Source organism: Zea mays, chromosome 4 (assembly GCF_902167145.1).
Source record: "Zea mays cultivar B73 chromosome 4, Zm-B73-REFERENCE-NAM-5.0, whole genome shotgun sequence".
Classification (NCBI taxonomy): domain Eukaryota; kingdom Viridiplantae; phylum Streptophyta; class Magnoliopsida; order Poales; family Poaceae; genus Zea; species Zea mays.
Window position 1 is genome coordinate 181,343,721 of NC_050099.1, and position 8,119 is coordinate 181,351,839.

Here is an 8,119-nt window from a genome sequence, read left to right on the forward strand (position 1 = left end):
CTTAGTGGAGTGTGCCAAGTTTTAAATATTATTGTTTTGTGCTCTCTAATTTATTTAGACTATTTTTGGTGCATAAAATATCAATATATGCATTTATATATGAAAATAGGAAAAAGAAATGGGAAAAAGAAAAGGAAAAGGGATTTCCCTGCTAAATGGGCCGGGGGGGATTTCGGCCCAGCCAAAGTGCATGCGCGCGCGGCCGCGCGGGGGAGCGGCCCAGCCGACCCACAGAAGAGGGGAACGACACGGGGACGACACTGTGGGCGCGGGCCCATGTGCCAGAGAGAGGAGGGGGGGTAACGACATCAGGGGGGAGAAGGGCGGTCCACGGCGATGAGAACCGGTCGCCGGTGAACCCGACGGCGATTCCTCGCCGGTGGTCCGGTTCTACATTGACGGAATGGTGGCAAAGCATGAGTGGAGGTAGGGGGTCACGGAGGTGGGGTCAATTTGGCCGGTAGATGCTCAGGATGGCTGGTCCACGGCGGGTGGCGGGCTCCACGGCGGTGAGATCGCCGGTGAGGCCAAGCAGTGCGATGGGGAAGGCGAAAATGGTTCCTTGGGACCGTGGGGAGGTGGTGAAGCTCCAGAGCCAACCCAATTGGACCCTAGGCTACTAGAGAGGGGCGGGAGCACTCACTGGAGCGGAGGAAGGGTGTGGCGGCACGGCTCGATTGAGCCCGAGGGAGGGGTGTGGGGAGGTCGAGGCCGGTGTGAGGAGTTGGGGGAGCTCAGGGCGGTCCTTTTATAGGTGGCCGAGGAGGGGGAGGAGGGGGAGGTGGCCAGTACCGGTGACGCTTGTCGCGGCGGCGATGATGGCACACAGTGGTGGCGACGGGATGGCTCGTGCAGACAGTGTGACAGGATGGCTCAGGCAGGCGCAAGGCGCCAAACCGAGCTGGTGAGCACGATAATGGCGAGGCGACGGGGCGGGCGGTGGCCGGCGGCGAACGCACCGATAGCCCGATCATGGGCGAGGGGAGAGTGGCTGACAAGCGGGGCCCGCTTGCCAGAGGGAGAGCGGTCGCGAGGGAGCGAGAGCGGGCGCAGCTGATGGGTGGGGTCGGGTCGTCAGCGAGGGGAGAGGAGTGTGGCGCGGGCGGGCGCGAGAGGTGGGCCACGTGGGTCGTGCGTGGCGTACGGGAGAGAGAGAGGGGGGGACTTGGGCCGGAATCGGGCCAGCCGGGGGGGAGAGAAATTCCCTTTTCCTTTTCTTTTCCTATTTCCAAATCTATTTTAGTTTCTCTTTTTCTATAATCTCCTTTTTCCTTTAAACAAATATTTATCTACATTTCTTGGGTGTCAAAATATTCTAAGTGAGGTGCTACTAACAACCATAGTGTATGCATATGATGAATGAAATGTCTCATGAGGTGGGGGGTCTTAGGAGATAATTAAGGGGGGTTTAGGTGTTTTAGAGTTTCTAACCTTGGGATCAAAATTGGGATGTTACAAACCTACCCCACTTAAAAGAATCTTGCCCTCGAGATTCAGACTGGGCTTGAGAAAAGGTAAGGGTATTCCCTCCTCAAAGAGTCCTCACTCTCTCAGGTAGCCTCCTCTTCTCTTTCTCTGCTCCATTGAACTTTACAGAGTTTTACTTCTGAGTTTCGAGTCTTTCGGATGGCTGAATCGAGAATCTTCACTGGCTTCTCTCGGTACTGCAGATCCTTCTGAATCTGAATTATCTCTTCTTCGATGTGACTTTCTGGCACTTTCATGCATTTGCGGAGCTGGGATACATGAAACACATTATGGATATCTGACATGGATTCTGGCAATTTAAGGCGGTAGGCTGCGGGCCCTACTCTGCCAATGATAGGATAGGGGCCGACGAATCACGGAGCTAGCTTCCCTTTCACTTGAAATCTTTTGACCCCGCGCATTGGGGAGACATTGAGGTATTCAAAATCTCCTTCCTCGAAATTGAGTTCTCTCCTTCTGTTGTATGCGTAACTCTTCTGCCGACTCATAGCTTCGAGTAGTCTTTTGCGGATTAGAGCAACTTTCTCTTCTGCCTCCTTAATGAAAGCAGGCCCTTCCAGTGTCTTTTCCCCTACGTTGGACCACATCAGAGGGGTCTGGCACTTTCATCCATACAAGGCTTCAAACGGTGACATCTTGATACTGGCCTGGTAGCTGTTGTTATAAGAAAACTCTGCATACGGCAAACTGGACTCCCAACTCTTGTCAAAGGTCAACACACAAGCTCTTAACAAATCCTTGAGGACTTTATTGACTCTTTCTGTCTGACCATCTGACTAGGGGTGATAGGCAGTGCTGAAGTCTAGCTTGGTGCCCAAAGCTTGCTGAAGACTCATCCAGAATTTTGAGGTGAACTGTGTTCCCCTGTCAGACACTATCTTCCGTGGAATACCATGGAGTCTGACTATTTCTTTAAGATATATCCGGGCAAGGGTGGCTCCTCCAAAGGTAGTTTTTACTGGAATGAAGTGGGCTACCTTGGTAAGACGGTCGATTATAACACTGATAGAATCATTCCCTTTTTGGGTCCGAGGCAGTCCAATTACGAAATCCATGCCTATTTCTTCCCACTTCCATTTGGGCACTAGGAGGGGTTGCAGTAGACCTGCAGGCTTCTGATGCTCTGCCTTAGTTCGCTGGCAAGTGTCACACCGGGCCACATACTGAGCTATCTCCTTTTTCATCCCTCTCCACCAGTATCTGGTTTTGAGGTCTAGGTACATCTTGGTGGTCCCTAGGTGGATAGAGTAGGCTGAGTTATGAGCTTCATCGAGCAGGATTCCTCGTGCCTCTCCTTTTGGTATACACAAACGGTCCCTGAATCGAAGGGTCCCTTCTTCATCTATCTTGGGGTCCGGGAGTTGTTCCTTGCGAGCCTTTTCTGCAAGACTTGTCGTCTCGATGTCCAGGCGCTGAGCCTTGCGTATGAGGTCTTCTAGCATTGGCTTAATTTCTAGGCTGCCACTGTCTTTCAAACAAGCATTCAGTTGAGCTGATTCTCTCTTCCAGTCTTCCAAGAAGTTGGTTGCTTTCTCCCCGAAAGGTTTTCGGCTGAGGGCGTCTGCTACAACATTGGCCTTTCCGGGGTGGTAGTGGATCTCAATGTCATAATTCTTAATCAATTCCAGCCATCTTCGCTGACGGAGATTGAGGTCTGGCTGAGTGAAAATGTACTTTAGGCTCTTGTGATCTGTGAAGATGTGACATTTGTTTCCAATCAGGTAGTGCCTCCATATTTTTAGGGCGTGCACTATGGCTGCTAATTCCAAATCATGTGTTGGATAATTATGCTCATGCGGCTTGAGCAGACGTGATGCATAGGCGATGACTTTCTCATTTTGCATAAGCACGCATCCTAAACCTTGCCTTGAAGCATCACAGAAGATGACAAAATTCTGGTGGATATCTGGTAGCGCCAATACTGGCGCGGTCGTGAGTTTCTTCTTTATGATTTGGAAGCTTTCCTCGCACTTTGGGGTCCACACAAATTTATTGTCTTTCTTGAGGAGCTCGGTCATAGGTCTTGCTATGCTGGAGAACCCTTTAATAAAACGGCGGTAATATCCTGCCATTCCCAAAAAGCTCCGAACTTCACTAACATTGGATGGCTGCTTCCATTTGGATACTTCTTCCACTTTGGATGGGTCTACTTCTATTCCTTCTGCAGTTAAGATATGCCCGAGGAAGGCTATCTTCTCTAACTAGAATTCACATTTGCTGAGCTTAGCATAGAGTTGATGTGCGCTGAGTCTTCCGAGGACAATCCGGAGGTGATGCTCATGATCCTTGCATCAATGAAGACTACGACAAACTTATCCAACTCTTCCATGAATACCTTATTCATAAGATTCATAAAAAGGTGGGTGCATTGGTTAGTCCAAAGGGCATTACTGTGAACTCATATTGTCCGTACCAGGTGACAAATGTTGTCTTCTGAACGTATGCTTCCTTGATTCACAGCTGGTGATATCCTGACCTTAGGTCTATCTTGGAGAAATACTTGGCCCCTTGAAGCTGGTCGAAGAGGTCATCAATCCGAGGTAGTGGGTACTTGTTTTTTATTGTAACTTCATTCAAGGATCGGTAATCAATACACATCCTCATACTTCCATCTTTTTTGGTGACGAACAGGACTGGTGCTCCCCAAGGAGATGAGCTGGGACGAATGTACCCTTTCTGTTGAAGTTCTATGATCTGGAGTTTTAGTTCTGCCAATTTGGTGGGGGCCATGCGGTATGGTCTCTTTGCGATTGGTGCGGTGCCGGGAATTAGATCAATGTAGAACTCCACTTCTCTTTCTGGCGGCATTCCTGGCAATTCTTCTGGGAATACATCCATGAATTCTTCTACTACAGATATGATTTCTGCTGCTAGATTAAACACCATTGGATCTTGGGCGGGTGGCTGAGCCTGACATGAAACTGACTTTCCTTGGTGGTCAGTGAGGAGGATGGAATTATTTGCGCAACTTATGATGCCATTATGCTTGGTTAACCAATCTATTCCTAAGATCACATCAATTCCGTGGGATGGCAAGACGACTAAGTCTGCCAAGAACACTACCCCACTTAAAAGAATCCTGACTTGGGAGCATTTGAGGTGGCATAGAAGGTCTGACCCTGGGGTTTGGGTGACCAAGGGAATGTCTAGATGTGCAATGGGAATGCCATGCTTTTCCACAAAACCAGTGGCTATGAATGAATGGGATGCTCTTGAATCAAAAAGTACAGCAGCGGGAGTAAATTCAACTAGGAACTCACCGAGCACTACTCCCAGGGCTTGCTGAGCCTCTTGAGCGTCGACGTGGTTTACTTGTGCCCTGCCATGATACTGGGTCTTGCTTAGCTGGCTGTTGGAGGAGGGTTCCTTGGAGGCGGGTGCTGGGGCACTCTTGGGGCCATTCACCGAGTTGGAGTAGGTAGGCACGGAAGTCTTCAACTGAGGACAATTATTCTTGTAGTGACTGGGGTCTCCACAATGCCAACAGTCATTGGCTGGAGGTTGGTTGCTTGCAATAGAGGGGGCCTGGAGGGAACTCTAACCCTGCTGACTGAAATGTGATGGAGTGGACCTAGCTGGCTTGTTGAAGCTTGGTCCCTTGGGTGGAAACCCAAAGGATCTAATTCTCTGGTGCCTGTCCTGCTGCTGAGCTCGGAGGACTTGGAACTTCCTCTTGAGGTGACCCTTTTCTTCTTCCCTAGCCCTTTCCACTTGTATGGCCTTGTTTGAGAGGTGCGAGAAGTTGAGAAAATCTTGGCTGGCGAGGATAGTCTTGAGTTCTGGTCTTAGCCCTTTCAAGAAACGGGGCATCTTTTTGGCTTCTGTGCTGACATCGTCGGGCGCATAGCGAGCCAATTCTGTGAATTTGTGGACGTATTCACTTACGGATCTCCCTCCTTGAGTTAATTCCCAAAATTCATCTTCTTTGAGTTGGACTATCCCTAGGGGCACATGATGTTCCCAGAAGGCGGCCTAGAATTCTGCCCAAGTAGCATCTCTGACGGCAGCGCTGAAGGTATCCCACCAGGATAGGGCCATCCCGGAAAGTTGATGAGCAGCAATATGAACACGCTGGTTTTCAGGGCATCTGATGGCTGAAAGGGAAATGTGCCCTTGGGCCATTTCTAAGTATTATGGTGATTTAGTGTCCAACACAAATGCTTAAGTGTAAAATGGTGGACAAAGTACAAATCAAGGATAAAGGTATGTTTCTCAGACTTAGTACATTGTTTATGGACTAATATATTGTATCTAAGTGCTGGAAACAGGAAAAATCGAATTGGAAATGAGATGGGCTTGTTCAACCGAAGTCTGCTCAGTCTGGGAGCACCGGACTGTCCGGTGGTGCACCGGACAGTGTCCGGTGCGCCAGGCTAGCTCGAGCGAACTGGCCGCTCTCAGGAATTTACCGGCGACGTACGGCTATAATTCACCGGACTGTCCGGTGTGCACCGGACTGTCCGGTGAGCCAACGGTCGGCCGGGCCAACGGTCGGCCGCGGAATCCGCGCGCGACACGTGGCCGAGCCAACGATCGGAAGGGGGCACCGGACTGTCCGGTGTGCACCGTACATGTCCGGTGCACCAACGGCTCTCTGGCTGCCAACGGTCGACTTTGCCGTAGAAGGAAAGAAATCGGGCACCGGACACTGTCCGGTGTGCACCGGACTGTCCGGTGCGCCAGACGACAAAAGGCAAGAATGGCCTTCCAGATTTGCTCTCAACGGCTCCTAGCTGCCTTGGGGCTATAAAAGGGACCCCTAGGCGCATGGAGGAGACACCAAGCATCTCCTAAGCATTCCTAAGCACCAAGACATCGATTCCGCACCTTTGATTCTTTGCAATAGCGATTAGAGCTCTAGTTGAGTGGTGAACTCATTGAGTTGTGTTGTGAGCTCTTGTTGCGACTTGTGTGCGTGTTGACACTCTGATTTTTGTGTCTTGTGTGCGTTGCTAATCCCTCCCTTGCTCCGTGATTCTTTGTGAACATCTTTTGTAAGGGCGAGAGGCTCCAAGTTGTGGAGATTCCTCGCAAACGGGATTAAGAAAAGCAAAGCAACACCGTGGTATTCAAGTTGGTCTTTGGACCGCTTGAGAGGGGTTGATTGCAACCCTCGTCCGTTGGGACACCACAACGTGGAGTAGGCAAGCGTTGGTCTTAGCCGAACCACGGGATAACCACTGTGCCATCTCTGTGATTGATATCTGTGTGGTTGTTGTGTTGTGTTGAGACTCTTCTCTAGCCACTTGGCAATTACTGTGCTAACACTCTAATCAAGTTTTTGGTGGCTATAAGTTTAAGTTTTACAGGATCACCTATTCACCCCCCCCTCTAGGTGCTCTCAATTGGTATCGGAGTCGTTCTCTTCAAGAAAGGGACTAACCGCCCGAAGAGATGGATCCTAAAGGCAAGGGGATGGTGATCAACGACAAGGAGAAGGAGTCCTTCGTCAACGAGCCCAATGATGACAAGCCCACCGACTCAGGCTCGGGCCACAAAAGAAAAGACGGGAGGAAGAAGAAGACAAGGTGCATCAAGGAAATTGTCTACTACGACAGCGACGAATCTTCCTCCTCCCAAAAGGACGACGACGACCACGAGAAAAAGAAAACGGTCAATTCGAACTTTTCTTTTGATTACTCTCGTATTCCTCAAAGTACTAATACTCATTTATTATCTATTCCACTTGGTAAACCTCCTCATTTTGATGGAGAGGACTACGGATTTTGGAGTCACAAAATGCGTAGTCACTTGTTCTCTCTCCATCCTAGCATATGGGAGATTGTAGAGAGTGGAATGCACTTTGATAGTACGGATAGTCCCATGTTCATTAATGAACAAATTCATAAGAATGCACAAGCTACTACTGTTCTTCTAGCTTCATTGTGCAGGGATGAATACCACAAAGTGAGCGGCTTGGATAACGCCAAGCAGATCTGGGACACCCTTAAGATTTCTCATGAGGGGAACGACGTCACCTTGCTCACCAAGATGGAGTTGGTGGAGGGCGAGCTTGGACGATTCGCGATGATAAGGGGCGAGGAGCCAACACAAACCTACAACCGGCTCAAGACCCTTATCAACAAAATAAGGAGCTACGGGAGCACGTGATGGACGGACCATGACGTTGTCCGTCTAATGCTAAGGTCCTTTACCGTTCTTGATCCTCATTTGGTGAACAATATTCGTGAAAATCCCAGGTACACCAAGATGTCGCCCGAAGAAGTTCTTGGGAAGTTCGTAAGCGGGCGAATGATGATCAAGGAGGCGAGATACGTGGACGACGCGTTGAACGGTCCGATCAACGAGCCGCAACCCCTTGCTCTCAAGGCAACAAGAAGCAAGGAGGCGCTACCAAGCAAGGTGGCGCAAGTTGAGGCAGCCGGGCTCAATGATGAGGAGATGGCCCTCATCATTAAGCGCTTCAAGACGGTGCTTAAAGGTCGCAAGGGACAGCCAAGCAAGACCAAAGCCAAGGGGAAGCGCTCATGCTTCAAATGCGGTAAGCTTGGTCATTTTATTGCTAACTGTCCCGACAATGATAGTGATCAGAACCAAGGGAACAAGAGGGAGAAAAAGAAGAACTATAAGAAGGCAAAGGGCGAGGCTCATCTTGGCAAGGAGTGGGATT